General features: G+C 40.4%; 1 protein-coding gene across 1 annotated transcript in view; it reads right to left on the reverse strand.

Moving 5' to 3' along the window:
* The window catches only part of GAS2L3 (growth arrest specific 2 like 3), a 791,099-nt gene that overhangs the window by 363,901 nt on the left and 408,547 nt on the right, over positions 1 to 18,651 (reverse strand). The window lies entirely within an intron of this gene.

Genomic DNA, 18,651 nt, shown 5'->3' on the forward strand with positions numbered 1-18,651 from the left:
TTGTTGAAAAATAACTAACTGAAATGCTATCATCAGTTAGCCAATATTTCCAAAAGAAAGTTAAATAACTACTCTAAACATTTCCTTAATAGTCTCAAAAGCCAATGTAAATTTGTTCAAAGTTTGTCACTGTTTTTTTAGGTAGCAAGACAATTTCTTTAAGCTTAGGCAATGGCCAGCTGTCAATATTTTTATTTGAACGGAGATTTTATTCAGTGTACATACTGAGCAATAGACCACTTTCGGTCTGTAGTTATAGATATCCAAGTATCTTTTATACAATAATATGCAGCTAAATTCATAAACATTGTTTATCCTGGAGCAAGTTTTATGAGGTGGTTAAGTCTTCCTACACTTCAACACACTTTTGGAATTGCTTTTCACTTTTATGCTAGCTATTTATTATTAATCTTTGCCCCACCAGTCCCAGATTTTCTCACCTTCACAGCAGCATCTCAAAAAAAAAAAAAAAATCAGAATGAAAACAGAATTAACAAAATTAACCCACTAACTATTCTAAGCAACATACATGGCTCATGTCAGTCACAAGCCACTAAAGTATATGCCATAAGCAAGTAATTTTGCTGTCATCTCTCTGCACAGAATACACATGCTCATCACTGTTATGCATCTTTTCAGTCAGTGATCATGAGAATTATACCAGTACATCCAGGAGAGTTCATGCTAACAATACATAACAGTTGTGCTATTCAGCATCTGTTACTCATTCTTTGTACAGATTTTTTTTTTTTTTTTTTGCAGGTAGCAGTCATCTTCCCTGCAGTGAACGAATGCAGGTCTCACCCCTTCTAGAATACTCAAAGGTGGAACAATACACCCTTGCATATGCCATAATATTGTTCGCTGTCAAGCCTTGTACGACCCACATGGAACTGGGCATGCTGTAGGCAAAGTTCAGTGCAAATCAGCACTAATAACACATTCTGCATAAACATGAAAAGGATACTGTAACATATATGAACAGGAAATGTGATGGATGCTAGTAATATGTATGTTATTATCCATAAATATACAGAATGTGGTTACAATAACTTATGTGACTGAGTTTGCTAAAAACGCAACCAGAAATTTCCTGCAACACTGCAAAATACAAACCTTAATTAGTTGCAATTTCTAAACAGGGGAAAGGAGGAAATAAAGGTTCTACTATCACAGTGATTGCTTCTCACAGATCTGCTGTTATGGAAAGCAAGTTATATACTTATGCTATCATCATAACATTTCAGTAGAGGACCCAGATAACTACCTGCATAAGGCATCACACAAAGGGCATCTTATGCCCTACATTAGACAATAACAAATTGTTGGAGATGAACTGCCAGCATGTAGCTAATAGTCTGGTTTTGCTGATAAATAGTGAAAATTAAGATTATAACTCTGATGTGGATTCATATCAGTCAACAACCCTTCGAATTAATGATGATTGAGTGAAAAAAGTCAGTCAAAAAAATTTCCAGCAAATCTCTCAGGAAAGTTATTTTTATAGGGGAGAAGCCCACTTCCATTCCCCTACCCCCCCACCCCATGTGGGGGGACGCCTCCTCTCTCCCTCCAAACTTATATACACCTACTCTGAAGTTGCAGAACAGTGGAGAAAAGAAAAGACAACACTCTCAGTGAAAACTTGTTTTCGCACACATTTCTCCACTCAATCAGTATTCAATGAAAGAGATATCAATCGATACATTCCCTATGTCTGTATAGCAGAATAGTTAGCAAGAATGAGTCCTAGACAGAAATTGTATACTTAATAAAATAAACTGAATACAATGTAATGGCCCTGAGCACACTAACTGATGTGCAACATTTTGTCAATATTTGACTTCCCATGCATCTTTAAGCAAATGCTTAAACTGATCATATTTCAAGTGTAGCGTTTGCTTTGTTGACTAACTACATTAATACCATCCCAAGGTTGGACAATTCAGAGTAAACGGGAAAATGTGAGATTTGTTCCACAGTCGTTTTTTTCCAAGACTGTGCAACTTCAGAGGTAGTATAATTAAAGATCAAAAGTACAGGAAAGCTACCACACTGATGGATGCATCCTTTATGCAAACAGTGGGCAACATGTTTTGTGCAATTTCTGCAGCAGAGATGTTTTGCATTTTCACTTCCATGAATCTTAGGCACTTACATTGCAATATTCTGAGTCACAAATTTATAACCTGCCTTTCATTATAAATTTTGATACCCTTGATAAGTGTAAGCATGGGCCTGGGAAATTAACCATTTACAGATTACCAGTGTCCATTAGAAACATAGGTGCTAAACTAGGGATGAATTGTCCAAGTTGCACTTGAATTGGGTTAGGGAGGAACTCTGCTTCACATGGATGGGGAACCTGTTCCATAGATATGGTAGTCTCTGGGATACTTACCCATCTCCCCAGGACGTCCCATTTTTATCACAGGCAAGGTTTAAGTCTTTAGAATGGGTAATTATCGTGCCGTTTATTTTGTGGATATGCAGGAGGTCCATCAGAGTGTGGTTTGACAATGCAATGTATGCCAGGCATAGTTCTCCCCCTCTAAAACCTCTAGGAGATAGAATACAGGGATAGGACCTTGAGGCAGTCTGCATAGGACATTTTACTTACACCCTGTATTCTTTTAGTGAGAAACCTCTGTGGACGTTCTAATTGTTGGATATGCATGGTTAGGTACATACCAAAGGGGACATTGTACTCAATGATAGATAGGATGAATGCAGAATACAGTGGAACAATGACTTCCTTGGACTTGGATGCCATACTTTTGTTTAGAAGTCGCACAACACAGAATGATGTCCTCACTACTGCAGACACATGATGGTCAAAGGCTAGATTGCTATCGGTGTATGTCCCTAAGTCCCCGACTACTGGGTCAGCTCTAGGGTGTGTTGTCAATATGATAGTTACTAAGGATGGATGACTTCCCAAAGGATACTATTATGAATTTCTTGGCATTTAGTTTTAGTCCATGGCACTGACACCAGTTGTTTGTCTGTCAGACCCTTCCTGGAGAACATGTGTCAGTGTGAGATTCAATGGCAGCTCCTAATTTGCAATCATCTGCAAATTTAGTCAGCCAGAGACCACTTACATTGGCCTTGATTTCTGAGAAGTAAATGCCAAAAAGGAGCGATCCAAGGACTGATTCCTGAGGGACTCCACTTGTGACTGGCTTCTTTGTAGAGGACTCCCCAATTCTAACTTCATGGGTCCTGTCTGAGCCAGCTGGCTATCCACCAGGTGACATATGGGTTTGTACCTAACCTCTTGAGTTTGTCAACAATGTCCAAGTGGGGTATTGTGTCAAATGCCTTGGCCAGGTCACGGTAGGCAGTGTGAACGATTTTGCCCTCATCATTTGCTTTGGTGACCTTCTCAAAGATGTCTACCAGGTTCAGTAGGCATGATCTACCCTTGACAAAACCAAACTGGGTTGGGTCCAGTGTCTGGAGGTTTACCATATCTCTACTGATTATCTCCATGATAATTCTTTCCATTGCTTTACATACAAGACTAGTGAGACTTATGGGTCTGTAGTTTCTAGGGTCTGTAGACAGCTCACCTTTCTGCACAGGGATGACTGCTGCCTTTCTCCATTCATGAGGCATGAAACCGGTTTAGAGGCCACAGTTAAATAGTAATTCAAGAGGCCCTGATAGGTCATGTTTCATGCTATTTAGAAGGCATCCTGGGATACTGTCTGGGCCCACTGATTCAGTGTTCTTGTCCTATTGACAGCATTAAGGACCTGTTCCCTATTGATAGTAGGGGGAGTTATATTTGATGACATTTCATGAGGAAAGGTGAGGGGGAGAAGGGTAAATTTGGAGTTGAATTTATCAGCCAGGAGGTTTGCGATGTCTTCTGGCTCAGTATAGGTGGCTCCATTTACAATGAGCTCTGCACACAATTTTGTATTGCCTTTGAGGTTGCAGACATAGCTAAAGAATGCTTTGTGGTTGTCCTTGGCCTAGGAACCCATACTTGCCTCACATTTGGCTTTGGTAGACTATTTGTCCTCCGAGTTGTTTTAGTTTCATGAGACTGCTTTTATCCTGCTGGGTGCAGTGCAGTACCTCCTAATTTTTGCCATGAATTATACAAGCAAATCAGATATTATAATTCTCCTATTAATATAAAATATATTCACCTTAGTGATACTTTGCCTTAAATAATATGAAGGGAATCCATTAAAGATGAGTGAAATATCAAACTCTATTTGTATTAAAATTAGTGAAAAAATAGATTTTCAGCCATAATATAGAAAGACTGATCCAATATTTTATATAAACTTTGCATAACAATCACCCAAAGAGTGAAGAATAAGCTACTTCCGCAAGAGACTGTAATCAATAATTTAATGTCTGTGAGTGGTTTCTTCAGGAAGTATATCTATAACAAAGGCTTGATGTCATTTGACTAAATCGTAAAATGTAATTAAAAGAGGTCCAGATCTGAGATCAGTCTCAGAATGTACATTAGACTAAGGTATAGTTAAAAGCTGTTCATAAAAACAACAAATCTATGCTTGTTATTAGACTGCTAACCTGTTAGCTGTTCCTAGGTAATGTGCAGAGAAAAACGCATCAAAAGCTGAAATTGAAATATACGTGTAGCAGTACTGAATAGTTAAAATAGCTTTGTGTAGTACTGTATAAAACAAGAAAGAAATTTCCTTAAAGGTAATCAAGGTACAATTTGTCAAAAACAAATATCATGTGCCAGTTTTTTCAGTCAGTACGCAATTTTCTGAGTTAAATTGCTTTGGCTAATTCCAAGAAAAATATAAGCATTCTTTAAAGCTAGAATACGTACCATCACTAAGGAACAAATAGGCTTCAGTAGAAGCGGGGGGAGATTTGATGCTTGGCAGACAAAGTAAGAAAAAGCAATGGGTTGTGCTCAGTTCTTCTGTGCTTAGAGGGAACAAGGTTATTACATGGGTGCTTGCTTACAGAACCAGAGCAGCTGCTCTGAAAATGAGGAATTGCAGGTTCACAGGCCTTTTTCCTGAAACATTTTCATCAAGTCTGAGAGGCTAAATGGCCAACTAAAAGGCATCCTGTAACAGGGTACAGCTAGTATCTAAGGCTCAGACATCAGGCACTTTTTGAGAGCTAACCCAAGCCAGCTGGCTCACAGACAAGACCCAGGAAGTTAGAATTGGGGAGTCCACCTCTACAAAACATGCCAGTCACTGGCAGAATCCCAAAAGTTTTTAACAGAAGAAATCTCTGCGCCGTTCATAGTATATCCTGTAGCATTTTATTATATTATTCACAAGCAGAGTCCCTCAGGGATTGATCCTGGGTCAACTCTTTTTTGGCATTTACTTCTCTGAAGTTAAGGCCAATGTCAATGGCCTCTGGCTGACTAAATTTGCAAATGACTGCAAATTAGGAGTAGTTGTAGAATCCCTCACTGACACAAATGTTCTCCAGGAAGGGCTGACAGACACACAACTGGTGTCAGAGCCATGGACTAAAACTAAATGGCAAGAAATGCATGATGGTATCCTTTGGGAAGTCATCCATCCCTGGTAACTATCATATTGAGAACACACCCCTTAGAGTTGACGCAGTGGTCAGGGACTGAAGGAACACAGAGATAGCAATCTAGCCTTTGATCATCACGTGTCTACAGTGGTGAGAAAATCATTCTATGTTGCACAACTTACTAACAAAGGTATGGCATCCAAGTCCAAGGAAGTCATTGTTCCATTGTATTCGGCATTCATCAGACCTATCATTGAGTACAATGCACCCTTTGGTATGTACCAAACTAGGCATATTCAACAAATGGAATGTCCAGAGGTTCCTCACTAAAAGAATGCAGGGCATAAGTAATATGTCCTATGCAGACTGCCTCAAGGCCCTTTCCCTGTATTCTGTCTCCTACAGGTTTTTGAGAGGAGATCTATACCTGGCATACAGGGCATTGTCATACCCCATGCTGATGGACCTCCTACATATCCACAAAACAAACAGTAGCAGAATTACCCATTCTAAAGACTTAAACCTTGCCTGTGATATAAACAGGACCTGCTGGAGAGATAGGTATACATCCCAGAAACTACCCCGTCTATGGAACACGCTCCCCATCCATGTGAAGCAGAGTTCCTCCCTAACCCAATTCAAGTGTAATTTGGACAACTGGATGGGAAACCGGAAATTCATCCCTGGTCTGGCACCTATGTCTCCAATGCAAACAGGTAACCTGTAAATGGTTCATCTCCCAGGCCCATGCTTACACTTATCAATGGTATCAGAATTTGGCAGTGATTTGGGATGAATGGCTAGGCTTTCATTAGCCTAGTAAAAACCTATGGACCTATGAGAAGGAGGATTAGTACAAAGAGACACTCTTGTCCCTAAGAAAAAAGAGGAACAGCCTTAACAGCCTGGAGTTCAGACACTCTCTCAGATTAAGTAAAGGCAGAAATAAGTCTTCCATGTACAATGAAGTAAGGAAGCTGAAGCTGAAGGTTCAAAAGGGGCTCAAGTCAGTTTTTCAAGAACAAAATTAAAAGTCCCAGGAAGGAGAAATAGGTTTCCTGGGAGGTCTGATATGAAGTATGCCTTTAAGAAATTGTTTGACGTCGAATCTAGAGGCCAGAAGAGTTGTTAATGGCAGACGAGTAGAAATAGCTGAAAGGTGAGCTTTAACAGAAGAACATGCTAATCCAGCATGGAACAATTCCCACAGATAGGAGAGAACCAGAGATCTCCACAGAAAGTGGATCCTGGTTACAAGCAAGGCACCAAACAAATTCTCTTCTACTTGGATATATAGGATTTCCTGGCAGTGGGTTTCCTGGACTCCTTTCAGAACCTTAGGTACGTCCTTAGGAAAAATCGAAATCTTATCACCCACAATGCCAATTGAAGAGTGGACAAGCGAGGATGGATGAGAGACCCCTTGTCTTGTGCGAGTAGGTCCAACCTGTGAGGTAAGTTGTGATTTCCCTTGGCTAGAAGCAGAACAAGAAGAGGGAAAAAATGTTGTCTGGGCCACAAAGGGGTAAACAGCAAGATTTTGGGAGAATCCTGCTCTATCTTAAGTAGAAGGGGAAGGAAGTCATAGAGAAACATTCTCTTCCAAGAAAAAGATAGGGCATCTACCTTCCAAGCCACAGGACTTAGGACTCCTGTGCAAAAAAGGGGAAGTTGTCTATTCAGAGGGGAGGCAAAAAGATCTACCTCACTGATGAACAATGCCCAGAAACACATCTCCGTGAAGCATCCACTCATGAGCTTGTGTTTTAGACATTCAAAGAGAGTATGCCACTATGTTTTGCTCTAAAGGAATGTATACAACCTTAAGGAGTCACTTGTTCCCAAACTTGAAGAGCTAGCCTGCAAACAATGCAGGACTGTGTACCCCCTTGCTTGTTAATAAGCCACATCACTGTTGTATTGTCTGTAAAGATTTTGAGAAGCCCTGGAAGAAGGAGGAATGAAAGGTGTGAAGGGCGAAAAAGACAGCTCTCATCTCCTTGATATTGATGTGGTCTGACATCTGATGAGGAGGCCAGAGACCTTGGACCTTGAGAGAACCAAAGGAGGCTCCCGACTCAGCGTCTGAGGCCTCTGAAAAAAAAAAAAAAAAAAAAGGAAACTAGGGAAAAGGAAGTCCTGGGTTGACAGCTGATGAAACTACCACTGAAGCTCTAGCTTGAGGCATGGAAGAAGAGGGAGTAGAACAGCTAGAGAATGATAGCGCTGGAGCCAAACCTGACTTTGGAAGGGTGTCGTTTTTCCATATGAAGCCTTGCAAAAGGTAGAAAGGAAGGGATTGAAAAAAGGTGATAAGAAGGAGCCTTATGAGAAGGTAGGGAAGCCAGCATAGGGATGGTCTGCAGCCTGCAACCGAGAAACACATGATCCTGAGAAGGAACCAGGACTGATGTCTGGAAGTTTATTGTAAAGCCCAACTTTTTAAGAGAAAAAAATCTGTTGTATGCCACAAAGTCTCAGAAAACCCAATATGCAACCTATACTGGTTAAAAACAAACCAAGAAGAAACTTTGGAGTGCAGAGGGTGTGGAATTCACTCCTTGAATTATGATATGCACTTAGTTCACTAATAAAAAAATCGAACTGCAAAATATGTACTAAAAAATAAAAACAGAAAATAGTAGGTAGTCCACAGCCGAGTTAAAAATGGAATATCCTTTATTAAAGCACACACACAAGCGATCCTAGTAGAGTATAATGAAAAGCATCAAAAACATTCATTATTTACATATCAGGTTATTTGGAACAAGGAAGTGGTTACAGAGGGTGGTTCTGTTAAGAGCACAAAGAGCATTAAACATTCCTTTAACCAAGTCCCCCTTAACACCATAGTGTAAACTTAGACTGTGCTAGCTTAGAACTGAAACTAAAAAGCTAGAAACAAATTAAAATATTATATAACAGCAGCTTATTAAGGCTTACCCAATAATTCAAACTTTATTAAGAAACTAACTCACTAACAATGTCTAACAAAAAGATCTACCCAATAGACATCTATCAGAATAAATATTAATACTTATAAACTGAAACACTTAAGGATCCCTTTCGTACAATACTTCATCAGGTTTGTGTCAAAATCATATTATTAATGAACATGTGTAAAAGTCTACAAATGAACACCCAAGCAGACTCATCTGGAGGAGCTCATAATAACTCTTCTGCATGTCAGAAACCTGAAAACAGTCTCATTTAAAATATTCTATTGTGTGAGGGAGAGTGCCCCCAAAGGACAGCTCTTCAAAGGCAGAGTCTGGCTAAGAGAGTCTTCCTCCTCAGAGCCATAATCCAAGGGAGAAGGGATCTGATAGGAATATACCAAAGACACTTCCCCAGAATCCAAGTCCTCATCAGAGAAGTCCAGCTCTCTGGACCTCTTGAGTGGAGTAGAGGACCAAGGGGGAGCAGGTACAGAAACTCCTTGGGGAGGCTTCAATGCCATCAGTGCATTAAATAACCCATGAGTAAAATCCTGCCTTGCATGCTGAAGACCTTTATAAGCAGGGGGGAGCATGTATGCTTTTTTTTTTCTTTTGAGGGATATCTGCCATAAACACCCTAGGAGGTTCAGACCTTTCCCTACATTCAACTAACATAGTAGGAACCGCCTCCCAAAGAAGAGTCTGTGGAATACCCGTCAGTCCCTCAAAAAAAATCAGCAGAGGTTCCCCCTCAACATCCAGAACGGACATCTGCAGAGCCTCCGAGGATGTGGAAGTGGTCAGATCCATACTAGCCTCTGATACAGGTGTGGCAGAGGAATCAGATGCAACAACCAGGTGATCCTCTTAGCTTTCACCAGCCTCAAGAGACACGTCCAGAAGAGGCAGAACAGCAGCCAAATCATACCGGACACTTCTGGCCTTTTTCTTGGTAGGCGTCTGACCTTCAGAATATGAAGAATCCTCCATAGGACCCTGTACCAACAATTTAAGATGCTGATTCTCCAGGTAAATGGACAAGGAGGACAGACGATTATGTAGGCTCTTCGGGACAAACGCTTGGTAGACAGAACACTTCATATGGTCACGAGAAGCATCCAAACAGAAGAGACACTGCTTGTGACAATCCTTATGGGGAATCTCTCTCTCACACTTTCCCTTTCTGGAGGGCATGTACACTTACAAAATTAAAAAAAAAAAGGAAGAGAAGATAAGAAGAAACCCCAAAGGAGCACTTATCTGAAACATGGCTAGGTAACCAACACAGGAGCATTCAGACCGATGATCAATGATGGCATCTGGACTGGCAGCAAAGATGTTCTGAGATATGTACGTCAACTTTATGCCCTACACACTGAACAGGAAACGTGTGCAACATATAACATCTATAATATCCTAAGGATTTGGTATACTGGTTAGACAATAGGCTCCCCATGGCAGGAAATCCCTTGAATAAAGAATACTGCAACAATGATAAAGGACATCCACAAAAAATACAAACATGAAGATAACATTTACTAAAAGCTGGAGTGTGATAAGTGTTTCCAAAGCACTACCAGAAGTCAGGATGAGTAATACTCACCCAATCCAATTTTTTGAGAGATCATTTGTTCTCGTAAAGATGTTCTAAGCCCAGATGGCCCAATCAGTTACAGATGTCACATCTGTAGCTTCACCTTCATCTGAATCAATTTTGGTTGAATTATGCCTCCCCTTTTGGAAATATCAAGCAGATTAAAGAGTCACGGCCACTCCAGCAAAGGATGATTATTGCTTGGCAAGTGATTATGTTTATAAGGCTTAGAAATCTTAAAGATAGAGAGTAATATTATTAGTCAAGAAAATTCTTGTTCTCTCACCAATCTGACGTTAACTCACACTTTCTCATACAGAGCCAAATTTTGAGACACAGGAGTTATCCTCTTGCCCCTCCACTCCTGAGGTTAACGATCTCAGATCTATCATATTTAGAATCAATGGTGTTAGAGACACGGGGTTTACACTTGTTTTCAAGGGTTTTCAATATTTGAACAGGCCATTTCACTTAATTAGGAGTCACCTACTGTTGCATCAATTAAAGCGCATGCATTCTAAAACATAGTCAAAATGTAGTGTCATTTTTAGCTGGGGTTTGTGCAGCAAAAAAAAAAAGTTATGTACTCACCATAACATTCCATCTGTGTTGTCTATTTTCATTCTTTCTCACCTGTTTGGTTTGGATCCAACCCTCAGATCCATCTCGGTCACTCATGCAACACAGAAGCTCTCAAGCTCCTCTCTTACCCATAGTGCACTAGTCTAGTCTCCTATCATACCTCAGATCTAGCTTGCTGACCTTTTAGTCAATATAGTAAAGAACAAATACCAGTAGCTCGAGCTCAAATAAAGGAACACTGGTTCCTGTAGCATCTTTTAATTCTCCCAGAAATAAAATTGGTAGGGGGTTGGAGGGAGGGAAGTTGAGAAAGAATGAAAATGGACAACACTGATGGAAGGTTTTGGCGAGTACGCAGCTTTTTTATCTGATGTTGTCATTTTCATTCATTCCTCAATGTAGGATATAGTCCACAGCTACCTAAATCCTAGAAGGACTCTAAGGAAGGATATTTCTAAGCATTGCTGAGCCAAAAGCTGCTTTTCCCCTAGAGACTAGATCCAGTTTTGTAACTAGCAATAAAGGTACGAGGGTTAGCCCAAGTTGCAGCTGCACAAATATCTTCCATGGAAGATCTGGATATAAATACTGAAGAGGTTGCCACAGACCTGGCAGAATGAGCTTTTTAGAGGTTTTGGTAAAGGAAAACCTAATTTTTCATTAACAAATGAAATACAATCAGTTAACCATTTGGCTAAGGTTACTTTAGAAACTGGTTTGACCAATTCTGCATCTGAAAAATGAGACAAATAATTGATTTGATTTCCCGAAAATGTTTGTCCTATGAAGATAAAAATACAATTGCCTGTGAACATTCAATAGGTGCAAAATATACTCTTTCTTTTAAGAATATGGAAAGAAAACTGGAAGGTTGACAGTTTGACTAATACTGGATTCTGACACCACCTTAGGAAGGATGGGTTAGTCTGTAAGGATACCCTGCCCGTATGAAAAAACAAATAAGAAGGTATAGAAGATAGGGCTTGAAAGTTCTGATACTCATCTAGCAGATGTAAAATGGCCATAAAAAAAGAAAGACGGTCTTCCAGGTTAAGAATTTTTAGTTCACACTTGGCTGACTGTTCAAAGGAAATTGGGTCAAAGATTGTAAAACCAACTTCAAATCCCACGGTGGATGGTCTTTAAAAAGGGGTATAAGAAGAAAGGTTCCCATTTAAAGGCCTTGCAAAGTTTGGAAGAAGCTAAAGGCAAATTGTTTACTCCAATGTGAAAATTAGAAATGGCAGCTAGTTGTACTTTTATAGTTGAAGAATTAGCACCTTCCTTAAAAACTGTATCTAAAAACCCAAGAACTTTAAATACTGGTGCTGAAAAAGGGTCTATGTTGTTCTGCTGTGCGCAAACAACAAATCTTTTCAATCTGCTTCTGTAAATTTTTCTAGTTGAAGCTTTGTGGGAGAATAAAAGAATGCGGGCAGAGGAGGTGAGCCTGGGCGGTCTTGCTATCAATGGAAGTGGAGAAACCATGCCTTCAGTTTCAGGCCTTACATGCCCAGGTCAGTCAAGTTTGTTGGATGAGACAGGAGGTCTGAAACTGGATGCAGAATCCATGGTGGGCGAAGCAGATGACCCAAAGAAAGGAGAACCAAATCTGACAAGGCCAATAAGGAGCAATGAGGATAACCGTGCTTTTCAATCAAGATGCTTTCTGAAGGAATTTGGGGATTAGAGGTACTGGGGGAAAGGTATAGAGGAGATGAAGGGGGCAATTGTGGGAAAGAGCATCTTTCCGAGATTCTCTCCAGTTGGGGACTAGGGCAAAGAATCTGCTGCACTTGTTGAGGGGAGATGCAAAAATATTGCAGCAAGGTTGACCTCATAGATGGAATAACTTTTCTGCCACTTTCGTGTTCAGAGACCACTCATGATGCATTAGAATGGACCTGCTTAATGTGCCTGTCTCGTTGGATTTCCCTGGAATGTGCATTGCTATCAGAAATAGATAGTGAAATATCGCCCATTGCCATACTATCAAAGCTTCTCGACACAGGAATAAGGATTCCTCCTTGTTTGTTGATGTACTAAACTACTGACCTATTGTTTGTTTGAACTGCAACAGTCCCAGAGGGAGTGCACCTTGAAAGGCCAGCAGTGCTTGGAGGACTGTTTTCATTTCTATGACACTGATATGCATATTGGCCTCTTCAGGGGACCATGTGCCTTGAACGGTCTTACCCAAGAAGTCCTCTCCACCTAATCTGGAAATCACCTATGGTAACTATGGCCTTGGACTGAAGGAAAGTGAAATGGCGACCCTGCATTATCTGATTGGAGTAAACCCATCAAGCAGGAAATTTTTGCAAGCCCAAGTTATCTTAATTTGGGTGAATAAGGGGTGATGAAGAACAGTTCACAGAGTCGTTACGGTCCACTGAAGAATTCTCATATAGTATCTTGCTAATGGAACCAAAACTACTGCAGAAGACATTGATCCAAATGCTTGAAGGATCAATTACGCTGAAAGAGAGGAATTCTGAATGATCTTTTTGACCTGGAATCATATGGTTTGCACCCTTGGTAAAGGGTGTGAGACTGTCAAGGATACTTTTTTTAAACAAAGCTCCAATAAACTCTAATATTTGAGTTGGCTCTAGTTGAGATTTGCTGTGATTGATAATAATTCCTAGGGGTGGAGCATAACTGGGGCACATAATTTCGTGCTTTGATCAGATGATGCCTGGTCAGAGCGGTTATGAGCCAGTTGCCCAAATAAGGAAACACCTGGAATCCTTGCAGTCTCAAGTGAGCTGCCACTATTGCCATGCACTTGGTGAACACCCTGGGGACTGTGGTGAGACCAAAGAGCAGAGCTCTTGAATTTGTAATGACTGGCTCCCAGTCAGAGGTATCTTCTGGATGATCTGTTCATTTTTATATGATAGTACGCACCCTGAAGATCTACTGAGCACATCAGGTCATCCTTGTGCAGAAAAGGCAGAATGGACTGAACCATGACCATCTGGAAATTTCATGCACTGAACTGACTTATTCAGATTGCTGAAATCTAAATTTGATCTCCAGTTCCTATGTTTTCTTCGGCACTAAAGTATCTTAAGCAACTTCCAGACTCTTTCTGGTCTGGGACGACCTTTTGGATGACTTTTTTTCTAGCAGCTGTTTTATATCTAGTGCTGCTTTCTTCTCACTGGGTGGAACATCAGGAATTTTGTTCACTGTTAAGGGGGGGAGGGTATAACCACTAGAAATAATTCTCTGCACCCATGAATCTTTTGAAATATCTAGCCATGCTTTCTGATGCAGGGATATACAATACCAAAATGCATCCACAGGTGGAGAACCAGGCCTCATTTCAGGAGTGCTGCTAGGATCTGTCAAAGTGTGCGCATCTGAACAACTGGTTTTGCAGACCTCCTCTGTCATGTGTGCGATACCTTCTGTTAGAGTTATCCCAACTTCCCCTGGGGAACCATCTCCACATGGATCATGAAGGGATTCTGGGACTTTCAGACCACATGTTGGACCACCTCACTGATTCCCAGAAAAGGTCCTTTGAGGAGTCAAAAAAGTATGCCCACAACATGCAAGGGTCTTACCATCCTGCTCACACCTGGATAATGTTTCTTTAACCTTGCACCAAATAAAAAACTTCCAAAGGGAGCAATGACGAAGGAAGATGAAGTGCTCCACAAAACTCACACGGATGCATCCAGGCATGTCTCATGGAAATGCCTGAACCCACCACCCCTGAGGTACCATCAGCTGCAGAGCCTCATGGATGAATTTGAAATGGACTGCAGGGTAGCCAACTGTGAGGCAATCAAGCACTCTGCCTCAGAAATAATGGTCCCAGAGAGGGATTTGGTCAGTTCTTTAATCAAATCCCTTTGGACTCTGGCAAAGTGTGCCAAATAGTTCAGCAACCAAAGTGCAAATGTTGCTGAAGCATATGCTTGCTTCTTGAATCTGTCCAGTGCCATAGACTCCCTGTTGGGGGGGATGGACACAGGAACTTTCTACAAGTTCCTTTTTTGTGGCCACTGCTATGACCATGGCATCAACTGGTACTCCCTTGCACCAAAGTTCCATGTCCTTGGGTGGTGCCAGTAACCTGTCTGGTCTCTTGGGGATCAGCTCAATGGAATCAGGGTTCCTTCCACACCCATCCAGAGATCAAATCAATGAGCTCATTGGCAGGCAGAGTCACCCAGGAGGTACATGAGCCAGCCCCAAAGGCTTCCAGGAATACTGATTCTATTCGGGAAAGATTGCCGGTTGACCAACCAACCCTTTTCTTGAGGCTCTCTAATACATCTCTAAATGAGAAGTCATCACATTGTGATCTTGGGGACCCTTCACCCTCCTCGAAATCAGTATACTCTCCTCAAGAGTCTGTTATAGAGGATAAGTGCCTCCTTTTGCACTTTTCCTTCCTTGGGATTTCTTTGGCAGTACGTTCTGAAGACGTATCGGAAGATATTCATATACCCCTGAGGGGTAACCTGGAGACTTTGAGCTGGTTGTCCTTGTGGAGTAGGAAGTTGAGGCTCAAAACACCAAGACAACTGGGTCTGGAAAGTATGAACAGAGGAAGGTGGATGAATCCTCTCTCTAGGAGCAGAGAAAACTCCCCACTACCTCAAAAGCAGAATGCAGAAATCACCGACTCCAGGAAGACATGCTTCTGAACTGTCGGGCTCCTTCCAACCCAAAGGCAAACCACTCAAAGCAGAGTCGGAGCCGAGCTAGGAAGGGCTTAAGCTCCAATGGGCTGAGACAGCTCTGACTATCTTGGAGTCGACTCCAAAAACACAGATCCAGCAGTGATGCTATGCCTCAGAGAGTCATCCGGCTCAGACATGCTTGGAGCCAGTCCACTCATAGATGGTATCAGTGTGGAAGATACAAGGATCTTTGTACAAATATGGGCAAATCCAGGATTCTCCAATCCAACTGGTCTGAAACCAAAGGTCAGATCAGAGGAGACAAAATAGGTGGAGTAGTACTAATGAAGGTCTCTGGACCTGATGGGGAAGGAGCCGGGACAACCCCCCGCCCCTTTCAAATTTGCTTTGAGAGAAATTTCCTCATTATCCTATCCACATCTGCTTCAGTGAGACTTCTGGAGGATCGAAAAGAGGAAGCAATGGACGAAGTCCTGGAGTGATGACGTCTTTCCAGGAAAGGAGCTGGGAAGATATCGGATCCACAGTTGAAGGAGACCAGATTCAAGGGGACCTATCCTTGTGTTTTTTCAGAGCCAAGGGGATTGGATCTGACATCATAGATTTTGGATCTGAAGAAGTCAAACTGGAAGGTTTGGCCTTCGGATCCGATTTGGATAGAACAATTTGGATATTTTCAGAGGCAGTTCCAAGCTTGGAGCAGAAGAACCTGAAGGGTCCAATGCATGATTTCTGCCTTCATTTTTATTACCTTTCTTGGTGGGGGGTTGAGCCCAAGATGCTGTATAAGATGATGTTGAGAGCATTAATACTCTTAAGATAATTTATTTTTGTGGTCAATAAGAGCCCTTGGGTTATAAGTCTTGGATATACTGGATGCAGAGTTTAAACTGGCCAGACCTAAGCAATAAACGCATAACTTGTGTGCATCCAGCAAAGGAATCTTATGGCAACAGGCCTTACATTTTTTAAAATCCAAAGTTCTTTAGACATTGCTATGTAAACAGTACTAGACAAGATAGCAAAAGAGAGAAGTTTTTCTTTTCTCCCAACTTTAAAATAGTTAAGAAAAGCATGAAAGGAAGAATTACCATAAATGGTTAACTTAAAGGGACTACCGCAAAGATAAAGGGAAGAAAGGGAGAAAATACCAACAATGCTTTAAAAAAAAAAAAAAAACACACTAGTGTAATAAGGGCAAAAGAGGATTACATTTAAAAAAGTTAAGGTTTTATATATATACACATATATATATATATATATATATATATATATATATACACATACATATATATATATATATATATATATATATATATATATATATATATATACACATACATATATATATATATATATATATATATATATATATATATACATATGAAAAACAAGTTACAACTTGAGAGCTAACAGTGACCAACGTCCGAATGCAAAAGAGGCAAACAAGATCTGAGGTATGGTAGGGGAGCAGTGCATTTTTGGTAAAAGAGGAGCTCAAGAGTTTGTGTTCCACAAGCTGTAAAAAGTGGCCAAGCCCAATCCAGGGGTCAGATTCAAACCCAACAGTTGAGGAATTAATGAAAATAACATCAGATTATTAATACACTTTCAAGAGTTGATGGAGGGAAAAAAAATTAGAACTATATGAAAAGTATGCCTTGCTGCACTGCTTTTGTGCAACATACTGAACATAAAAGCAACATTTATGTTTGCCACAATATAGCTTCAGTTCCTGATCTCTTGGAAAAACATAGTACCCGACTGTGTTGCAGAGTAATTTTTTTCCCCAAGATATCGACCTGGGATATGGTTAAACTACATAGAGAAAATGGATTTGTTTTCATCAGGATTTTTTGGGTAATGCCTGAATAAAAACAGCTACATATGACAGTATACAATACTCTGGGTTGCCATTTTGTATTTTGCAAAGCTGTGTGCACAACAGGCTGCTTGAACTTGTTTATATGTTTACAGAACTGTTATGTTTCAGCCTAATGATATACACCTAAAAATAAAGTTAATTTTCCATATAGCTGGTTGTGGATATGATGAAATACTGACACCACTGGCTGTATGATTTCTGCACAGCAATTTTCACTCTAGTAACTCAATGTCTGAAATACAAGCCGAAAAAAACAGCAGTATAATAAACTAGAAGTATCCATAGCATATTAAACATTTATTATGCTGCTAGACGTGTGTGAATGAGATGAAATGCAGTAATGGTTTTATGCTTTAACAGCATTATGAGCAATCTCTAATGGCATTCGATCTATAATTTTAGAGTGGCCCGAGACAACAATGCCAGCAGCAGTTTCTCACCCCTGGACAGCAATACTGCTATTGAATTTCCTTCCGCGCCTTCACAAATTACAGAAAGATAATGCAGTACAGTATTAATTTTTTAAAGATGTATGCCTGGAATTCTGCAGCTTTTCTTCATTGCACAGTAAGTCAATGTGTCTAATACAAGCTCAGTTTAGTCTTGCATTATGTCTAACCATCTTTTTTTTTGGGGGGGGGGGGGGAGTAGAATTATGTTAGGATTTTCAAGTTACTTGAGACCAGATGCACCTCCATCATTATGACAATGTGCAGAGGTGCTCATATTTAATGCTATTACATAAATGTGTAGCACATATACAGTTCTGTAATAATAAATCATGAAGTTTAAGGTGATGTATCTGATACAGAGATTCTGAAAATGCTTTGCATCGAGTGTTCGAGAGATTGCGCTTCTTATAACATCTATACTTTGCATTTACATTTTATCAGTGGTGGCATCCTCATCTCAAGCCTCTGAAGAATTGGAACACTGGTATCTTTTGCTACAAGCCATCTTGTTGCTGAACTGTCTACATGTTAAGCTTTTCAGAAATAGGGACTGATTTGGTGCCATATACTTACCATAAGTCAAAGGTTTCATGAGATTTCAGTATTACTAACTTATCAAATCTGCATATATTAGAACTAAATTACTGGTTCTAAAAATAGCAAATGTTCTTAGTGTATCGCTGCATCATAGGTTCAAAGGCTCTGGAGCCTTTACAAGCCTAGCCCATAGAAGTGCCCTGGCATTTTGCCGTCAGACATTAGTTCCCAGTGTCTCTATCAAGTACAGCCATTGGAGTGCTCCCCAGGGTGAACTTTTTATTTCCCATCCACTCATCAAGATGTCTCTTGAAAAGGGCCAATGAGAAAAGAACCTTCACTGATACCATCCTGTTTTATTATTCAGGTATATATTCTCCACTAATTCTCTTTAAACATAATGCTCTCCTCAGCAACTGAAAATGAAAACAGAAATAAAAAGTCTGAAGCACCAAAGCAAGACTAGTAGATTAAATGGTAAACTATGTAG

The sequence above is a fragment of the Protopterus annectens genome, chromosome 11.part0, assembly GCF_019279795.1.
Source record: "Protopterus annectens isolate FY-2018-M chromosome 11.part0, PAN1.0, whole genome shotgun sequence".
Taxonomy (NCBI): Eukaryota; Metazoa; Chordata; order Ceratodontiformes; family Protopteridae; genus Protopterus; species Protopterus annectens.